The 22,286-nt window shown below is 32.6% G+C and overlaps 1 protein-coding gene across 7 annotated transcripts in view; it reads left to right on the top strand.

Annotated features, from left to right (window-relative positions):
* ADGRL3 (adhesion G protein-coupled receptor L3) overlaps nucleotides 1-22,286 on the top strand; it is a 966,635-nt gene that overhangs the window by 204,239 nt on the left and 740,110 nt on the right. For all 7 annotated transcript variants that reach the window (XM_074229354.1, XM_074229353.1, XM_074229350.1 and 4 more), the window contains one exon: nucleotides 2,361-2,425. The gene's annotated coding sequence lies outside the window, so the exon portion shown is untranslated. The remainder of the gene's footprint in view (nucleotides 1-2,360; nucleotides 2,426-22,286) is intronic.

The raw sequence follows: 22,286 nt of genomic DNA, 5'->3' as shown, positions 1-22,286 counted from the left end.
ATAAGTTAATCCTTGTTCACATGATAGCTTTCTTTTTTTCTGTCTGTTGAGGGCAACATAATTTAAACTCAGTTAAAAAATGTCTCCTGAAGACTCTCAAGGAGTCACTGTAATTACAGGATTTTTTGGCACTTGGGTACTTTTATTCTAAGATTCATTTGGTCAACTAGCCCTTTAGAATTCCTTAAATTTTTGTCAGTGTTTACTTCACTATGGTTCTTCATGGTTTATAAGTATAGCTAGTCCTGTCTATATGTGTCTTTTAGCTTCAGAATTTTATTTCCTGTTGATTCATTGTCATTGCTCAAATTTCCTATTGCTTTCTCCATGTTGTTATTCATTTGTCCAGTTATCTTTGTACAGATAATAAATTTTTCATTAAAAATGACAGTTATTTCTTTACTAATGACAGATTCTCCTCCTTTCTTTTAGTGTGTCTCTTACCCAGTTTGATTTACTTTGTGTTAGATCCAAATTGTTCCTTAGTCTGTTGTTAAAGTTAATTTTTTATTCATTTCTTCTTGTGACATCTCTGCAATCTTTTAATCCCAACTTTGGTTAACCACATCATAGTTGTGCTCTTTTGGGGATGGGACTTGCTCATTTTTCTTATTCTAGTGTGTACTTTTTCTGAGATTCTTTGGTTACCATTTTTTTCCTGTTTTCATGTATTCATGTGAGCAGAACTCTTGAGGACCACTTATTCTCTCATCTTTCTAGGACTACCTACTTTTTGACTTCTTTAAACACTTTAAGTCATATAGTATTTTATGGGGTTTTTTTAAGGATAACACTATTTCAGGGGTTATAGTGAACCAATAGAAAAAGTGTTCTATAGGATTAAATTTCTGAGTTGTTCTATATATCTTTGGCAATACATAGAGACATGTATTTTGGGGGGCTCAAAAATGACTATGTATTGAAGATGATCTCTTCTGAAGGATACTTTTTTCTAAATGGTTATTTATAAGTCAGTGCAACATTATTTCAGATTTGAAACATCTATCATATATTATTTGATTTATTAAAGTCTAGAAACTATCAGCATACCACATAAAATAAAATATCAAATGATAAAAATAAAATGTTACAGAGCTCATATGACTGATATTTTAAAATTCTGTTGGATCAAACTTCAACATTATTAATTTGGGTATTCCTCTGTTCAAACTGCAATGATGTAGCCTTTCACATAAACTTTAAGCATGTTCTCCCATATACAATACGTTGAACACCTTGGTCTAGATCAGATTTTCTTAAATGAGGTCCATGAACTTTTTAAAAATAATGTTTTAGGGGCAGCTAGGTGGCACAGTGGATAGTGTACCAGCCCTGGAGTCAGGAGTACCTGAATTCAAATGCCAGCTCAGACACTTAATAATTACCTAGATGTGTGGCCTTGGGCAAGTCACTTAACCCCATTGCCTTGCAAAAAAAAAGTTTTAATATTGATTTCACTATATTGGTTTCCTTTGTTATCATGTAATTTATTTTATGCTTTTAAAAACATTCTAAAAAGAAATCCATATGCTTCACCAAGTTGTCCAAGGTAGCTATGACAGAATGGATTAGGAACTTCTGTTCTAAATCTTATCATATTTATTATTAATATACCGTGCTTGCTTTCTATGGTTTTTGCTTTTCTCTAGTCACCTAATTGGGCCACCTCCTTTTTAGTATATTGTTGTTGTTCAGTTGTTTTCAGTTGAGTTTGACATTTTGTGACCCACTTTTGAAGTTTCCTTGAAAGAGCTGTTGGAATGATTTTCTATTTCCCTCTCTAGTTCATTTTACAGATAAGAAATTGAGGCACACAGGGTTGAGGGAGTTGCCCAGGGCCACCCAACTAGTAAGTATCTGAGGTCAGATTTGAACTCAGTAAAATGAGTCTTCCTGACTTCAGATCCTGTACTTTATCCACTGCTTCATCTAAGTGCCCTTTTTGAAGTATTTATCTTCCCAATGTTATCCTTGATTCTTTTTCCATTCATATGTTAGCAATAATTTTTTGCTTATAGCTTCCATGCTATTTTCCATTGCTTTTGAATCACCTTCAATTTTCATTACTCAAAAATAGTTATGTATAGTCACAAATATGCAACATTAGCATTGACTATGAGTAGAGAATGTTTGTTTCAAAAGCAAAAAATGTAAACAAAGCCAAACCTTGTGTGTGTGTGTTTGTTTTAAGCTTATTCTTACATTCACAATTTTTATTATAATGAAAGTATCATTAAAAGTTTCTCACAATATAGATATTTACCATGCTGTTATTTATATTGCTTGGTTTAAATGTAAATTAAAGCTTGCTTTTTAATTGCATAATTTAATTTTAATTTACTTTTCCTATTTTTTTACAGAAATGCTGATTGCTGTGATCTGCAAAAAAAAATATGGATTTTTAGCAACTGAAGAACAAGTCAAGGTAACTATTCAATCAGTGATGACAATTATGTTTAATTCATTTAAAAATTCATTAAAGACTATAAGTTGTTCTATTTAAATAAAAAATTATTAAGTTTCTGTAATGTTCAAATCACTACCTAAGTATTGGAAATGATTTAAAAAGTCTCATGTTCAGTTATATCTAGTATATTAGTTGTGCATTTTTATGAATTTTCACAAATAATTTGAAAGTAAGTTTGACATTTTTTTCTTGATCGTTCTATTTGTTCTGTTTTGAAAAAGAGAATTCCTAGATGATGGTGTATGCAAGTATGAGAATTTTGGCTTCTACAAAAACAAAAAGCAATAAAATCTTTCTTTTGTAAAAGCATGGTGGAGTGGATAGTCTAAAATTCACATATAAATAAATGCTACCCAAGAGATGGAAAAGTTAACTTTTAAGTTAGATGAATATGTTTAATTATCTCATTTGTCATGTTTTACATCATGAAAAGTATTAACTTGTAATTATTCCCTACCCAATTTATCTGTTATATTTCAAAGTGATCAATATTAGCAAATAATACAGATAAGTAGCATGAGCACGATTTACATTTTGGTAGAACATTTTTTAAATGTCATTTCTCTCTTGAAGTATAACTGATTTTTCATTTAGGTTAAATTTCTTTTTAGTATTATCTGCAGAATACAGTGTGAAAGCAACATACTTAAGCTCTTTGACAGACTTTTAAAAATGAGTTATGATGCACTTTTAAAAAAATTGACAAAGGATCAAAATGTAGTAAGTATTAGCAATAACTTTGAAGTTTATCATACTTAATTGATTTTCTTGGTCAAATTTCTTTACTTTTTGAATTTACTTAGATTGTGCTAGATTCTTAGTTTCAGATAATCTTTTGATTTGAATTATTCTTTTCTATTTTGAGGTATTTTTCTTTAAATCTTTAAAAAAAAGTAGAGCTGAGTCTATATGACCCTATAGGATTTGTTGTCTAATAGAATAGAAATAAAAGATTTCAGATCTCCATGGAAGGATGAAAACTTTCTTTTCTATGGAAGAGGGAATTTTTTTTTAATTTAGTAAATTACCTTCAAAATATGGGTACAACAGGAAGGATAATATTTATGTCCTATTTCTTATTGTTTATTTTGAGTTAAGTATTTTCTTCATTCATTAAAATTCGCTTTCACATAATTTCAAATTTATTTCTTTTCTAGATTATTTTCAGAGAGATGAATTGTAGATTTTCTTTGTTATACAAATTATACTGATCCCTGCTTTTTCCTTAAAAATTCTCATTTATCTATAAATTAAACTAATTGAGGATATGCATTTTGAAAATATAAATCATTGACATTAAAGTATAATTCCACTTTTTAGAAAGGCTTAAACATAAGGTATGGGGAAAATGTATTCACTGAAAATTTTAATTATTTTGACTCTTAAGCATTTTTTAAATTATTTGGGAATTTCATCAGGGAATATAAAGAGAATTCCAGACCTATAGATATAATGTGATAGAGTGAATTTCCAAATGAATTAATTGATTAAGACAATATTTCTAAATTAATAGCTTATATTTAGAAAGGATTATAAATAACCCCCCTGTGACACTGTGGATTCCACCCTGTTTGAACATTAATTTGTATGTATACTGGGCATACATACTGGGCAACTCAGTGACTCAGTAAACAGAGAACTGAACTTGGAATCAGGAAGACTCATCTTCTTGAGTTCAGATTCGAGATATTTACTAACTGGGTGACCCTGGGTGAGAGTCACTTAACCCTGTTTTAAGTCAATTCTTCATCTATAAAAATGAGGTAGAGAATTAAACAACAAACTACTATAGTATCATTGCCAAGAAAAATCCCAAAATAAGGTCCTGAAGAATTGAGCAAAACTGAAACAATTGAACAACAATCACACACACACATACACACACACACACACATATGTGCATTATACACATTCATGATAAGAATAAAAATAATTTACAGAGTATTAAATTCTTGAGGGCAAATAAATCTCATTAATCTTTATAGCTTTCTCAGTGTTAATGTCTATATAGACATTAAAGATGTTTGTGATTCAATGAAATAGTTATCTCTTATCTAAAAATATATTCAAGGAAAATTTTTTTATAAGACAGTCAAAATAGAAGGAACTTCTTTAACTACAGAAGCTTAATTTCTTTAAAGAGTTCTTATCTGGTTTGTTTTAATTATTGTTAAATGGTGTTATATATAATTAGAAGTTTTCCAAAGCTGTTTTTATTTCATTCTAATTTGTATCATATCTGCCAGATATATTAGCAAACTTGCACACACAATATAAACATATATATTCAGAATAGTCATAGTTATCTTTTATAAGTGCTATATTCATTAGAGTTATGAAACTCCAATTTGATTTCCTTTCTCTCTGTGGGTTCCAAGAGGTCAGTTTTCCCCCAACATTTATCTTCTCCTTTTGACAATCTTTCCCTTCCATACACAAAAATCAACTATTTTATATGGTGAAAAACTGAGTGAATTAATTTTCAATTTTGAAATAACTTTTTTCTATGATCTTCCATTTTTAAAATTACTCTTCAATAAATTTATTTTTTAAATGGGTATAGTCACTTAGTCACTTCTTTTGGGAAGATTAATTATCCCTTCAGTGGTACATGAAAAATAGAAGCTTGGGGTTTTTGAATGATGATTATTTGGAACTTAAATATAGTTTTTGTTTTTAGTATTTCAGTGGGATGAACTGGGTAAGTCAACATCCTGAACTATGGAAGTTAATTAAACAAATGTCTTCTTCTCTACATAATTTTATCATCAGGGCTGTTTAAAAACAAAAAAAAAAGTTTGCTTTGCTATGCTATTAGCATTTCTTATTTATTTTGAAACCACAGGTACTTAAAGTGAATGAATGATATAATAACTGGACCATGGGACCAACTTAGAAAGATTAATTATTCAGACCATCATTTCCATTCCATTTTTTCCATTCTTGGAGATATCCTTACTTTCAGAATGTGTCAACCATCTAGTTGGGGCTCTTCAAAATTAACATGCATAAGCAGTGGCCTTCAGAAATAGGCAGGAAGATAATTCCAAATGCTAGTGAACTGAACTGAATGGTAGCTTATAATGGTGGCTGTTTGTAAACTGAACCGAATATGTGTTGTCTGTCTGCAATTATGTGACATGACACAAAATGATTCAATATGGAAAACAAAGATCAGGTGTTATTGTTTATAATAAACATTGTCTCATGACATCTTACTCAGAGGCAGACAGAATTCTATGCATAATAATTTATAAAAATATTTATATAGGTATACTTTTTGTGGCAAATATGTTCCTTAAAAATGTTTTTTTAAAAAGCCCAACAAAAACTAAGATCCTATTTCAAATGCACTATAGACCATTATTTAGAGAATGCTGAAGTTCATTGTTATGTACAAAGAAGAGTTATTTTGTAAAAACAAATCATTTGATGGAATTCATAATAAAATTGTTCATGTGACATAAAATTTTATCTTTACAGAAATTAGTTGAGAACATGGATGTAAGTACAGAAGCCTTTTGGAAAAAAAACTAAAATAGATGGCATAAAGACCATGCAATAAAGCCTTTCAGAGTAAAATCCTTCAGGCTCTTATTTGTAGGACCTCTAAGTTCACTTTATACCCAAAGTTAGCCATCTGATTATCATATCTACCTCCCATTTCCCAGGTCTGTAGAGGCAAAAAAAGTCATAAATAGAGAACAACTAGAGGAAGATAGATTGACAGCAGCAAAAAATAACAGCTGACAGTTTCACAAAGACTAAATACCATTCAAAGGAAGCAAAAGACTAATCTCAGCAGGTCATTTAGTGTAGGGGCAAAGAGACCCATATACCATAATGGGTCTATTGTATAATGCACTGTACAATAATTTATAGTGATAATAATTATTTAAATCATTCAGAAAAGAATATGTTCAAATTACAGTTTAAGAAAAATTTAAAAATGTGTAATAAATTTTAGAAGATTTACATCCAAATGTATTTATCATTTTTAAAAAAAAAATCACTGACATAAAAGGAAATCTTCAAAAAATTAGCTAATTGCTATAATCTTTGTCACCCCCATAGCCATTTTAATTTTTACATTCTATTTCCTTAATATTTAGGGAAAGAAAAATAAGAAAATATACTATGGATTGTGTTTCCTATATTGTCATTAAAACAAGAATTTGTTTTATTTCTTTATTATACCATTTTTCCCTGAGATTTTTGAATCTATGAAAGTTTCATTAATTAATTTCTTCCTTTTGAAGCACAAATTCAAAATAAATGGTGTTATTTTCAAGATCTAATTTTAGGAGTTTTTAATGAACTATTTCTAATTGCTTTAGAAAATGACAAGTAAACTACTGTTCTTTCTAGTTTTTATTTAATACAAATTTTACTAGCTTCTGATTCATTATTGAACATGATTTCCAAGGATTAAGAGGAACTAACAATGATATATCTTCATTTCAGTTAATTCTAAAAATAATTGTTTATATATATATATGTGTGTGTGTATGTACATATGTACATATATATGTGTGTGTGTTTGTATATATTTATGTTTCTATATGTATGTATATAAGTGTGTGTGTCTGTGTGTCTGTTTAGACACATATATAGTTTTAGTAGCCATACTTTTATAGAAAGAGAAACAGAGAATGTACATCTGAAATCATGACTTTAAGAAGCCTTGTTGTGGATTTATCCTAGTAATTAATAAATTGGCTATGAAAAGGAGTATTATTAGCATCATAGAGAATTACATTGAAATTCATTTACCCATTTCAAGTTTTCTTATTTATAAAATATCTTATATTATACTAAAAGAAATCCAAATATTTTTAATGACTTATAAACTTACCTAAAGAAAAAGTACTTATTGCATTAGGCCTATTTGCATTTTATTTTGATTTCTGAAGTAGGTCAGTTGAGGACAATATGTGTTCAAAAAAAAAAAGAAAAGAAAAGAGATTCCTTAGATGAATGCTTTGGCTAACTGCTGCCTTCAGTGTTCTGAGAACAATAATGCAATTAACTAAAATGTTTATCCACAAAATTTAATTCCTGGGGAGTATCTTCTCAAATTGCCTCTTACAAGTGTAATGGAAGCAAGCAGTTGTTTGCTGGTTTTGTTGCCAAGAATTGTGAATGGACAGATTTTTATAAAACTTGGTGGTAATGCATGTATAATCATGTAAACACTTCATTGTAAATCTGAATGGAGAAAATAAATTCTGTAGACAAACATTTTCAGTTAAATTCAGTCTCAATGTTCTCAGCAGTAAATAAAGAATTCCTGGTACTGTTAATTATTTAGCCTTTAAGTTTATATAAGATTTACTTTAATTTCACTTTATATTCAGCATTGATTAGAATAATGTTAACTAGTGCTCTGGACTTCAAGGGTCTTTATCTTCTCCTGCCAAAATAGGTCAGAAGTGATGGCTTGGCATTTGTACTAGAAGAAATACTAATTTTCAAAGGAAGTTGAACTTGCTATCATTACAGATGAATAGACAACTAAGGGCTAATTAACACTAATTATTTGATTCAGTAAATATTTTGGCTAATTATCCTCTAGTAACCATATTCAGATATTGTAGAATAGATCATTGTAAGTTCTTATTCATGTAATTTCTTAAGAGTTGCAATCCCAGAACAAATGATGCCCCACATGATTACTAATATATTTTCTTTTTAGTCAGTGATACCTTATTATTTCTAATGCTTCTCTTAATCTAGTTGCTCAGTTTCTAGCTGCCTTTGATACATATGAACTAATATATGTAGGAAATCTATCCAATAAATTATAGTAATGATAGCAATAAATTAGATTTCTATGAGGACCTTGAACAAAGATTTAGGGCTAATCAAAACTGAATTTATTAAAATAGCCAGATGCACACCATTTGAAATAGATGAGAAAATAGGATGATTGAATGCTTGCATTATATTTCAGTGGAATGCCAGGGAATGCATTTTATTTCAAAATATACTCTGGAAAAGCATGCATGTAGAGGAAACCTCCATCAGAGTTAGAAGTAGTCATACTTGTTCCTATGTCTTATGAGAGCTCTCCTTGTGCTCACAGACAAATGGGGAATAATGAAATAATGGTGTCTCTATCACCCCCAAGCAATACATTTTTGAAGTTATTAGACCATAACTGAAGATTAGTTTCAAATTGCCTTTCATGCTGGCGTATGGCCTACTTTGACTAAAGAAGAAAAGGTTTTAAATTACTTAATTTTTGAAATGCTAGACAGAAGGGAATATTTGACTGAGAGCTTTTATCTGAATAGTTAAAAAAATTTTATGCACATGATTTACAGTTATAGAATTCTTTTATATACATCAGATTGGGAAGATTACAGTCTTGTTATGATGAACTGTAACCATATTTTGTATTTATACATATTAAAATAGTTTAACAAGTGTTTGTCTCATAATTTAGTGAAGCAGGTAGTCTAAGTATTATCTTTTCCAATTTATAGGTAGGATAACAGAATCTAAAAGTTAAAGTGGCTTGCCCAAGGTCAAACAAATAGCTAGCAAGTCTTAGTACTGGGGCTTAAACATAGATTTTTTGACTCCTCGATTTGTCTTTTCTCATATAATAATTTTCATCATAGGAATTATTATCTACTACCAAAAAGTATTCCAACATCTTTCAGCTGGTTTTGACTTTCATGGATGTTTGCTTCTGGTATACTTGGGCTGAAGGCTTAATTACAAATTTGGCCTGATTCTATAAAGTTGACCCTGAAACCCTTCATTTAAAGACAGAAAGCAACCATTAATGCTAATGCTTCCTTTTACATCCTTTGAATCATTTCCTAATGCACTTGCTGTCTTTCTGTATGAATCTTTTCTCTGACTTAAAGAGAATTAAATTTGTTATTCTCCAAAAGTTATCTGACTTAATCATCATGGATTCTTTCAGTACCAATGATGATCATAACACCTCCATTTCTTAGTAGTTCATGACTTATTCTGAGCATAACATTCATCTACTGATACTTTGTCTTTTGGACAATGAGCCTTTCTGTACATCAAGAGGAAGTTCCTCCCATTTACAGTCTGTCAGTTCCATACTTTAGTCAAGACAACCAATTTCACTCTTCTATAAAAGATATATTTTAACTTCCGTACTTCTCTGAATCTGTTTTTTCGACAGCATGGAATGTTCTAGGCTCCTCTGTAGAACACTACTTAGCCACACCTGTTCATTCTATGTACTCCTTGTCCTTTGTCTTTTTATAAATTTTCTAGAACCCCTTTTTGGTTTTGAACAAGTCACTTAACCTTTGAGGTCCTTAACTTCTTCATTTGCAAAATGGTGACCTTAGATGAGATGATCTCTATGGCCTTTTAGAGCTTTAAATCAGTGATCCTTTCATACAATGGTCCTATAATCCATCTCATATCCCAAAAATCTTCTTCCACAGATACCTTTCATTTAAATTAAGAGAGATTTTTCCAGTCAATTCAGGTGATTTATAGGTATTTATTCTTTAAGTGAACTTTGGCAGCATCTCTGAGAAAAATGGTAAATCACTTGTGTCTTAGACACAACCCTTTTATAAAGGCAATATTCTTGGGAAGAGCTCTCAATGTGATGTTTATAATTGCTATCTGATATATTTAATCATTTGGCATAAAGGAAATTTTCAATATAGTAAGAGGGTTGTTGTATGTATTGTGTTCAGGCAGTACTTAGGCATATCCCTGTTATTATTCTGCTTTTATAGATGAGGAAATTTCAAACCAATATACATAAAACTTAAGTCAAACTACTTAGAGAATTTCTACTTTGGCTATAGCATTTTTGAGGCTTTCTCCTGTTATGGCATTCTTGAATATTTCAAAGTTCATTTCAACTCAAGTTTTCATTTTCTATCTAGTACATCATGCCTTTGCTTCTTACCTGCTAAACTGTAAAACTTGTATTTGCAAGGGGCTGCTTAGAAATGTGTTGTCTTTTGAGAATGTTCTCTAAGATACCTTACCTTGGAAACTGTGGATTGCCACAGTAATGGACTAATTCTTTCAAACCTGCAAATGACAATGACTTTTCTTGTTAGTCTTCTGAATGGTACATGCTATCTCTCATCCAAAGCTCTTATTTATTCCCTGAATCATTTCCCCTCTCTGCCCCCCCTCCCTGCTCCCCAAGGTTTATGAGTATTTCACTAAAGTTAGACTAGCATGGATGGAAAGTAAAAACCAACGAGGGTGTTGAGGGTCCTTGTCCATTGTGTCTGTCCCACACTGCTCTGCTTTGAACTGCTTATGGAGGCTTTAAACAGAAGCCTATTGAAATTACTGAAGAGAATCATTATTTATATTTAGGAAACCTTTATCAAATCTCTCAGTGTAGCCAAAGAACTGAATGATGAAAAAGATCATAATTTTGATATAAAATGTCATATAAATAAAATAAGGTAATGTAAGTTTTAATAAAATAAAATTTTGAAAAATATAAAAGTGTTCTTTGTGGAATACTAGACAGTTATCTTTTTTCCAACTGCTACCAAACTGCTTCTTTCAGAGCAGCATTGAAGTGAATTAGCTCATTTGTTGGTATGTATTGCTGATGAAGGCACTGGTTGCTTTTTTGATACAGATTTGGTTCTGTTAACTTTGTTAATTCATGACCATTGAGTTAACACTTGCCTCTAGCAAACCCTTTCTAAATTGTATGTCATTGGTCTCGGGAGGTGTTGGGATGAGTCTCGGGAACTTTTAAGTACAAACCAAGGAATAGTGCTTGAAAAAATATACAGAAAACAATATATTTGGTAGCATTATTTTTATATTCAAATTAATTTTACAAATCAAATTTAAGCAACCTTTGAAGACTCTGAAATAAGAATATTGTCATTAGCAAAGTATTTAAATGGTTTTCAAATGACAAATTTCATATTTGCTTATTGTTCCTTTTAGTAAATCTAGTCAATTGCACATTTTGCCACCAAATAACTTCTAAAATGAAGATGAAGTTTCCATGTACATAATGAAAAATGCAAGATTGTATGATCTAGCTTTAAAATATGCAATAAAAGTTTATTAAGTGGGTTAAAGAACATTACTACAATAATTATTAACCCTTTAATTGTTTTTTTGCCAATAGTGAAATTTGTATTTTACTGTTCTTAGTTAATTCCGTATACTCATATCATAGATATTACTTCCTATTTTAATCCATGGTGATAATTAAGTTGATTAGACATTACTTTTATATGAACATTTCATTCTTTCTATAATATATGTACAGTGAAAAATCATGCCTTCTTGTATAAGGGTCGCTAGTCCTTGAGTCTAAAAAGAAAATTTAAATCTACCCTAAAATGATAAGATATAGCAGCATATAGGATGTCCTTAAGTATTTGAGATTTATTAATTTTTTAACATAGGACTATCTTATATTAGGGCTAATTAAGCTTATATATACATTAATAGAAGACTAAGCTCCTGAACAGGCTATTATAGGACAGGACAGATAGTCATTTATAGAAAGGAAGCATGAGGAAATGGAAATCTTCTTCGGTGTCAGGCTTTATTAAAACTGTTGTTTGTTTAAGTGTCAAAGTCATTCTTGAAGTAGAAAATATTTAATCAGATCAAGACACAGAACTGCAATTGAAGATGGAAAGCATTTCGATGAACTATAAAACTCTTAGAAATGCAGATGGCTTTTGAGTGCATTTTTTATAAGAATTTAGTATTCATTAGGAAACAACACTGCTGACAGGATCTTATACTAGCTTTGTAAGTATGTGTTGTGAATGAAAATGCCATCTTGAAAAGATTTCAAAATGGTCTTTGTATAAAGTCTAAACTTGGGACAGGGTAGTGAAAGTAACTTTTCAAGCTTTTCTGCCTAAACAAATTGTACACACTAAAAACAGTGGAGTTCAATTTAGTTTAATTTCTTCCCACAGTTCATCTATCCTTTTTTATGGATAGGTTATTAGTTCCACTGAACAAATGGAATTAACTTCCAGACCTCTTTCACAAATATTGCATTGCTTAGGCATGAAGGATGAAGCAAGGTCTTCTAAAATAGTAATGGTCCATGGGAGTACCATGGCACAGTGGAAAGAGCACTGGGCTGGAAAAATAGAATATCAGTGAAATCTCAGAAGACTATTTCTCTAATCTCAACTATTTTTCTATATAACTGAATCTGGCTTTCTGGATTTCCAGTTTCTATCTCATTTTATCTTGTAATAACCCTGGCAGGTAGTAGTGGTTTCTATCCCCATTTTTACAGTCAAGGAAACTAAGGCAAACAGGGTTTAATTTAGGTCACATATTTAGTAAGTATCAGAGACAAGATCTGAATTCAAATCTTTCTGATTCCTGCTGCCTCATTCCATAGAGCTGGGAAGGGGAATGGATCTGAGTTCAAATATAATTTTTTTTTGACAAGTGAGTTAAGTTGGGCAAGTGAGTTCAGCTCTGCTTGCCTCAGTTTCCTCATCTTTTAAATTAAATTGCAGCACTTGCCATCTGGGATTATTGTAAGGATCAAATGAGGTAATTGTCTTGAAACACTTGCCATAGTGCTTGGCATATAATGGTACTTGATAAATATTTGTTTCCTTTACTTCTTTCCCACTACCTTGATGGTTTTGGAAAAATTCATAAGTTCTGACTTCAGATTTTTCATCAGTAAAATGAGACCAGACTGTACCAGTAATCTGTAAGGTCCCCTCGAACTATAAATCTAAATCTTTGTGCTCTTAAATAAAATAACTTTGAGTGTTCTGTTTCTTCATTGAGAATAGATACAGGAGGCTGATTATGCAATGGAAATAACATAAATAGTTTTAAAAAATTATAGAAAAATAATTTAATTAATCCAAGTAGAATACTAGAATTAATTTGTCTTAAGTTTCAGTTTGTTACCATGCTCCATCCATTAAGTTTTAAGAGTTCACAGTTTGGAATCAGATTCCATTAACTCATGATCTACTTGTGCAACTCTGTTAAAATCATTTCATTTTGCTGGGACTCAGTTTCTTTTTTTGTAATATGGAGGGTTAATATTATATTACCTCTAAAGTCTTTTAGATTTCTGAATCTATGATCCTTGATGATTCCTTTCTCTTTGTTTCAGTTTAATAAATGGAACAAATACACATTTAGTTGTTCATCTGTTTATTTTAATATGTGGCTTGAAGAAAAGCATTGGGGTTTATGTTCCATGCATTCTGGCTTTGAGAAAATAAAACTCACTGAGAAGTAATCCTCTTTTGCTTCTGCTCATAGCAGATACTCAAACATAGAGACCCATCACGACATACTGTCTGTGAGGCTTTCAGTGAATAAATAGCAATATTGATGCTTCTGGGTGTCAGGAGAGGAGGCAGGGCTGGTTATTCATACCCACCCAGTGATTGTGTAGCTAATTAGAATTGTATATTGGCAGTAGTTGTTGTGGTAGAGAAAGCTTATCAATGTTACTTTGTGTAAAATTTTAATCACACAAGTTAGGACATTCAGAATTATGGTTTCCATAGTGACCACAACACTGAGTGCTGTGTAAAGCATTACAGTAGGGGTCTTTGATTATGTGAAAGCTAACCAGAAGTGAAACAAAATGGTCCATATGTGCAGCTAAAGTTAAAAAAAAGACCCATTCCCTTGTATTTTTTGTTATTGGGTTACTATGTGTCACGTGACTCAGTCTTAGACTGAAAGGCCTATTGTATTTTAGTGGATGCCCCACTTAAATTGTGATTAAGATTTAAGATGGGATTTTTAAAATGTCTTTTGCAAACATTATATTTTTTCCTTCTTTGCCCTTTATTTTCCCATCCCACCCCACATTTAGTATGTACCAGATAAGGCAGATTTGGCAAAGAGTTTATATTCTTTGTTCTCCTCCTCTCCTCCTTCCCTTTTCTTAAATGGAAGAAATTATTGCATATTCTCTATCACTAAAAGTCAGTGGTCATTATATGTTCAGGGAATAGAACTTTGGTACTGAAGGTTTTAGTTAGCATTCCCTATTTGGTCATCTATGCCTAAGAAATTGTCTAAAGCTCCACTTACCCACATTAATTTTATCACTGACATGAAAAGAATTGCAAGAGATAGAACTGCTGATTCAGAATGCATACAGAATGAGAGAAAATTGTAGATATGGGAATGAAGAATGCCCAAAGACAAAAAGATATTGAGGTGACAACATGGCCTTCAAATTGATGGATAGAGAGTGCTTATTGGTACCCCAGTTGTGAACTGATGACCTTAATGGAGCCCTTGCTACAAAATATAGTGTTGATTAGAGAAAGTCATAAATCCTTTTCTGTCGGTGGGCAAAATTGGTTAATATGGCAAGTTAGCCTGATAATATTAAAAAAATTCCTGAGCCACAAATCCCCCCCCATCTATATACATAATACATTTATGATTTCAGGGATATTAAAAAACACATTATTCATATTCGTATACTTTTCCTTTGGGTCAAACTTCCCTTGCTATATCCCAACCTTACCTTCTATTTTTTGTCATTGTCTTTGTACATCCTGTCTTCTTTTCCTTGAATGTCCCACCTCAATCTCATCTTATTAGTGTCTTTCCTTCAAGATTCAGCTAGGGGGCTACCCCCTACAAGAAATCTATCTTATTTCTTCTTTCTTTCCTTCTTCAAAGTATCTTGTATTCACCTATCTTTTATCTGTTGGATACCCTGAAGAAAATACATGTGGACAGTTTTCCTGATCTTACTTTATATGCCTAGAAATTAATTTGATACCTTGCATAGAGTCCCCCCTCTTCCTTTAAAATGTACAATCTTCTGCTTGAAGACTTGCCTGAGCTGTCCACCTGCTTGTGTATATTTACAAACTGGTATATATATATATAATATATATATATTCACATATTTATACACATATATGCATATATAATTATTATATGCACATACACATATGTATATATCTATGTGAATATATATATATATATATATATATATATATATATATATATATATATATATATCTTGATGTCTCCTCCAATAGAATGTAGTCTTTACAGGTAGATATTATTTTATTATTTGTACTTGTATTCCAAATGCCTAATAGTGCTTGTTATATAGTTGGTGCTTAATGAATATATGTCACTTGGTTGATTAAATGGTCATTAACTTGAGTTGAATGAATAGAACTAGTTAATGGAATAGCTCTTTTTGTCTTAAACCAGGGGTAGAGAATCTTTTTTTCCACCAAGGGCCAAAATGTAAAAATTGGTTGCAATATTTGGTCAAATATTTCACTAAGTCACCACTAAAAAGCTCCTAGGTATATTGAATTTTGAGTTCAGCTTACAGTTGCCTTGGCAGCACCAGACCAAATGATTTCACAGGTTACTGAATATTTCCACCTCTGGTTTAAACCCAACTCAAATTTAATTCCTTGAATTGGATAAGATTTTTCATATGTATGCATGTGTGTGTGTGTATACATATATATCATATATATATATTTAGCATATAAAATGTTTTAAAATTTTTTATAATATGATATATAAATACATGAAAATATTTTATTTTGTGGAAATTTCTTCTCAATATAGATTGTAGTGTTTTTTGTTTTTGTTTTTTTGACCTCTTAATTAGGTCTTCTGGAACTGTTACAAACAAAAATCTGGGGCCCAAACTCCTGTATAGTGAATGAGGATGTAGGATTTCTCAGATTTAGAATAAATACCACAACCAAAAAAAGAGTCTGACACTGCACATGTAAACAAAGCTTTTTCCATGGTTTTCCTGCTTTTTTCTCCTATCACTACATGACACTATACTCACACATGCACATTCACAAGTATGTGGAATAGGCATTATTTTTTTTCTTTTCAGGATTGTTAATTCATCTAATTATATTTTGCAATAAACCTAATTTTTAGCCTCTTCTGAGTCAGTATGGCATAGTTAATGATATGGAGGTAAGGGTTCAAAAATTGCCTCTGATACATACTTGCTCTGTGACCATGGTCAAGTTGATTAACACCTTAGTGTCCTTGATAGCTCTCTAAGATTCAACAGAGTCACTAATCTGCCTCCATGGAAAGAACTTTGCATCAGTAGTTTAAAATTCAATGAAATATTAAGTCCAGGCTGATGGTACCAGTTTTTAGTATTAGATTGTGTTAACACATGCTTATCCATCAAATAGAAATACTGTTTATTATTTTATTCCTAAAGAAGTTAGCTTTACACATATACACACATACACAGACAGAAAGATACACACACACACATAGTGTTTGTCCGTTGAAGTTTGTCCATTGAAAAATAACTAAAGGAAATATCTGTACTTGTTGAAGGTAAAGAGCCCTGTCCTTTTGAAGAGATGCTTTCCTTAAGCAGAGGTTAGAAGCGTCTCTCTCCCTCTCTCTCCCTCTCTCTCTCTCTCTCTCTCTCTGACTAATAATTGCTATATATTACTGAGTGCCTCAGATGTACTTTTGTGTAATATGGTTGCCATTTTTCTTAAAAGGAAAATATGGTACAGCTGGGAAATTATCTTTTTCCTTTGAATCCTTTCTTCCTTCTGATTATTCATTCTAATGCATTTGCCATGTGGTACCAAGATATTTAGGCATGAAACAAATATTGAAAGATTCTTTCATAAAATTATACTTTTAAAAACTAATAATCCCTGAATGAAACTATAGAGGTTGGATTTTAATCCTGTTTTACCTTGAAACAAAACAAGGTATGTTTAGATAAATTTTAATTATGTTGGGAAAAATAAAACCTTTTTTCTTAGTTACATTATGCTTCTTTTCTGTACAACTGATTTTGATTACCATGACAGAGGACATGAAACACCAACACATTTTAGTTTTAATTTTAAAAAGTATGAATTTAAAATTTTTTTACAAAGGTGTTTCAAAAGTGGGTAGGTGGGGCAGGGCCAAGATGGAAGAGTGAAGGCAGGAATTCCCAGAAACTCATTCCCCCCAAACTCCAAAAGCTGTCAAATTATGACTCTAACCAAAATTTAGAGGGGCAAAATCCACAGAAAGACTGAGTGATACAATTTTCCAGTCCAAGACAACTTATAAGTTCCACAGGAAAGGTCTGTTCACCAGGACCAGGGGTTGGAAAAAAAAGCTGGAATTCAGCCACAGCTGCAGCGCAACACATCCTGACCGGGCATCTGGGTCCATGGCAGAGGGGACAGTTTCCAGACCTCTTGACCCAGGGATCATCAGGGACAGCCAGAAGGGGTGGTGAGAGAATTCTGCTGCACCAGAGTGAGTAGGGAGTGGAGCTCCAGCCTCAGAATAGCCCTGTGGTGAGAACCTGCAGCAAGAGTTGGCAGAACCACTCAGTACATCCAGAACTCTCAGCCCACAGACAATATGAGGGTCAGAGGAGACTACAGAGGTCTCTCTGCTCTTGCTGGGGCAGGATTCTTCTTTTTTCCCAAACAGATTCAGAATGTAGTCTGGACCCCCACAACACTACCATATCTGAGCAGGTAGCCTCCTTACAACTCCAGGGCAGAGGGGAATGTCTGTGGTCATCCACATCCCAGAGCACAGGCAAGAGAACATCCAGAGCCTCTCATAAGACCTTGGAGGAATTAAGGTCCCTGTGAGGTGTCCCAACCCTCCCCCCGCCAAAGTCTTGGAAGTGAGGTAAATCACTCATAGGCTGAGCAAATGAGCAAACACCAGAAAAAGAAGAATCTGACCATAGAAAATTACTTTGGTCCCATGGAGGATTAGAATACATACTCATATGATCACAGAGTTAAAGCTTCTGTATCCAAAACCTCCAAGAGAAATAAAAAATGGGCCCAGACTATGAATGAGCTCAAAACAGACTTTGAAAAGCAATTAAAGGAGGTAGAGGAAAAATTGGGAGGAGAAATGAGAGCAATGCAGATAAATCATGAAAACCAAGTCAGCAGCTTGGTGAAAGAAATACAAAAAACACTGAATAACATATTAAAAACCAGTTTAGGTCAAATGGAAAAAGCAACACAAAAAAGGCAAATGAAGAGAAGAGTGTCTTAAAAAGCAGAATTGGCCAGCTGGAAAAGGAGATAAAAAAGCTCTCTGAAGAAAATAATTCCTTCAAATGCAGAATAGAACTAAATGAAGCTTATGACTTTGCAAGAAATCAGGAAGAAATAAAACTTACCCAAAAAAATATTGGAAGAAATGTGAAATATCTCATTGGAAAAACAGCTGACCTTGAAAACAGATCTAGAAGATATAATTTTAATATTATAGGCATGATCCTACACTTCATTTTTCAAGTAATAATACAGCAAAATTGCCTGAAGATTCTAGAAACAGAGGATAAAATAGAAATTGAGAGAATTCACTGATCATCTCCTAAAAGAGAACCCAAAAGAAAAACTTCCAGGAATATTATAGACAAACTTCAAAACTCCCAAGTCAAAGAGAAAATATTAAAGCTGCTAGAAACAAATAATTCAACTACCGTGACTCTATAGTCAGGATTACATAGATTTGGAAGCATCTACATATCTACATTAAGGTCTCATAGGGCTTGGAATATGATACTGGAAGGCAAAAGATCTTGGTTTGCAACTGAGAATCAACTACCCAGCAAAACTAAACATCCTCTTTCTTTTTTTTTTAAGTTTCTTTTTTTATTAATTTTTTTCATTTTTTAGTTTTTTCTTTTATTAAAGATTTTATTTGAATTTTACAATTTTCCCCCAATATTACTTCCCTCCCCCACCCCCACCCCCAACAAAAGCAATCTGTCAGTATTTACTTTGTTTCCATGTTGTACATTGATCCAAATTGAGTGTGATGAGAGAGAAATCATATCTTTAAGGAAGAAACAAAGAGTATAAGAGACAACAAGATCAGAAAATAAGATATCTGTTTTTTTCCTAAATTAAAGGGAGTAGTCCTTGAACTTTGTTCAAACTCCATGGTTCTTTATCTGGATACAGATGGTATTCTCTATTGTAGACAGCCCAAAATTGTCCCTGATTGTTGCACTGATGGAATGAGCAAGTCCTTCAAGTTTGAACATCACATGTTGCTATTAGGATATACAGTATTTTTCTGGTTCTGCTCATCTCACTCTGCATCAGCTCATGCAAATCCTTCCAGGCTTCCCTGAAATCCCATCCCCCCCACCCCGGTTTCTAATAGAACAATAGCGTTCCATGACATACATATACCACAGTTTGCTAAGCCATTCCCCAATTGAAGGAAATTTACTTGATTTCCAATTCTTTGCCACCACAAACAGGACTGCTATGAATATTTTTGTACAAGTGATGTTTTTTACCCTTTTTCCTCATCTCTTCAGGGTATAGACCCAGTAGTGGTATTGCTGGATCAAAGGGTATGCTCAATTTTATTGTCCTTTGGGTGTATGAACATCCTTTTTCAGGGGAAAAGATGGATTTTCAATGAAATATGGGACTTTCGAACTTTCTATTGAAACAACCAGAGCTGAAAAGATAGTTTGATTTCTAAGTACAGGACTTGGGGGAACCATGGGGCAGGGGGGTGGAATAGAAGGACTAACTATGAGGAACTTAATGTTGTTGAACTGCTTGTATTCCTGCATGGGAAGAAGATACTGATAACTCATATGAACTTTCTCATTCATAAGAGCAGTTAGGAGGAGCATATATAGACAGGGCATAGGAAGGAGCTGAATATAGTGATATGATATAGTAAAAAGATGGAGTCAGTGGGTGATAAAGGAAAGTACAGGGAGGAAGAGAAAGGAGAGGAAGAAGGGGCTAAGATATTTCACAAAAGAGTAAAAAAAAAACCTTTTTTCATTGGAGTGGAACTGGGGAAGGTGAGGGGCAATGAGTGAGCCTTCATTCTCATCAGAAATGGCTCAGTACACACTTAATAGGGTATAGAAATTTATCTCACCCTAGAGAAAAATGAGAGGAATGGGGGGAAGGAGCGGGGGAGAAGGTGCTAGAAGAGAGGGAAGATCGTGGAGAGGGTACTCAGATACAACACACTTCTTGAATAGGGATAGGTTGAAAGGAGAGAGAGAGAGTGGAATAGTTGAGAGTGGGGATAAATAGAGTGGAGGGCAATACAGCTAGTGATAGTAACTGGGGGAAAAATAGTGAAGCGACTTCTCTGGTGAAGTTATGATAAATAAGGCAACACATCCCAGAGACCGAGCTATTGGAATCTGATCACAGACTGAAGTACACTTTTGTTCTCTCTCTCACTATTCTTGAGGTTTCTCATCTTTTTTGGGGGGAGGGGGGCTTATGATTACTCTCACAAGATTATTGTAATAAAATAAAATAAATACACACAAAAGAGAAAGGGGGTAGGTACTAAACAATATAATTATATACCTAGTGACAGCATATTGTTATTTATGTTTTGCTGTATTTTTATTTATCTTTTTATTTTTTATTTTTTATTTTTCAGATTTTTGGAAGTGGGGTTAAGTGACTTGCCCAAAGCCACACAGCTAGGTAATTTTTAAGTGTCTGAGGTCAGATTTGAACTCAGGTACTCCTGACTCCAGGACCTGTGCTCTATCCACTGTGCTACCTAGCCACCCCTATTTTTATTTATCTTGATAAAGATTTCCAAATTCCATTTTAATCTAGTTTGGACTGAATTCCTCTTGATGACCATGTGCCTCCTAATTAGTGTGAAAAGCTATCTCTTATGTATTTTCCATATTAATTAAAATTCAGAATCCTTTGGGAAAGAGGCTGACAATTATCATCATTATAATTTATTTAGCCCTTTATGGTTTGCAAAGCACTTTATATATTTTGTAATAATAAATTTCTTATAAACATTTGATTTATAAATTTTTATATATAATATGAATGTTTAATTTAATAAATGTTCATGCTGACAGGTAAAAAAAAGATGTTTCAGTAGGCAAAGAATAACACCCCCTCTCAAAAGGATTATATATGAGAAACTTGACTATATATGAATGTATGAGGATATTAACCAATGATGGTACAGTTTTGAAGGCATGCTCAAGAGACATACTCAGAATGGAAGTCCTCTCCACTTCTAGGGATGTCATTGACTATTGTCTACACAGTGATACAAATGACTTAAAAAAAATCCTTTTGGCTACTAAGCCATGTCCTGTTTATGTCTTCTTTCCTTTTGTACAGGGGCTGGTGGGGCTTTTAAAAGTTTGGGTACTAGAGTCTAGACCAGAGAAAAGAACATGCAAATAAAAAAGAGAGTACCAGGCCAAATACAAATCTGCTGAGGAGCACATGTATGAGGATGTGTCCCGCCCTGGCTTAGGAACCCAGAAAGTAATATATTTGCCTGTTGTGACCAGCAAGGAAGGAAAAATCATGCAACCCACTGGGACCATTTGTACACACTCTCATTCCATCCTCAGCAGTCAAATAAATGTCATTTTCTTTACTGCACGGTATGTTTATGGGACAATCCTAGAGAGCTTATACATGCCTTGAAGTAGAGGGCCAGGTCCCTCCATTCCATTTTCTCACAAAGTTCCATATGAAAACTCATGAAATATCTGTGCTTATCTTTCTACTATGCTCCCAAGTACTGGGTCCTCATTGTTCAGTTCCCTAGTACAGTAAATTTAATACATCACAAAATCCTTAACTTCCTCATATCCATAAAAAGAAATCTGCCTGTAGAAAACAAAATAATATGAAATTTTGTCTGATCTTTTACTTCAAAATTATTACTTCTTTTTGCTTCAGTTCAAATTTTTACTGTAAATGATATTGTATCCAGTGATACAAACATTTTCTTTTTTCTTTATTAATATTTTGTTTTCCAGTTTCATACAATAGTAGTTTTTGTAAGG

The sequence above is a fragment of the Macrotis lagotis genome, chromosome 3, assembly GCF_037893015.1.
Source record: "Macrotis lagotis isolate mMagLag1 chromosome 3, bilby.v1.9.chrom.fasta, whole genome shotgun sequence".
In the NCBI taxonomy this organism is placed as follows: domain Eukaryota; kingdom Metazoa; phylum Chordata; class Mammalia; order Peramelemorphia; family Peramelidae; genus Macrotis; species Macrotis lagotis.
The sequence above is the reverse complement of the archived record's forward strand: the minus strand, read 5'-3'. Positions and strand labels throughout refer to the sequence as shown.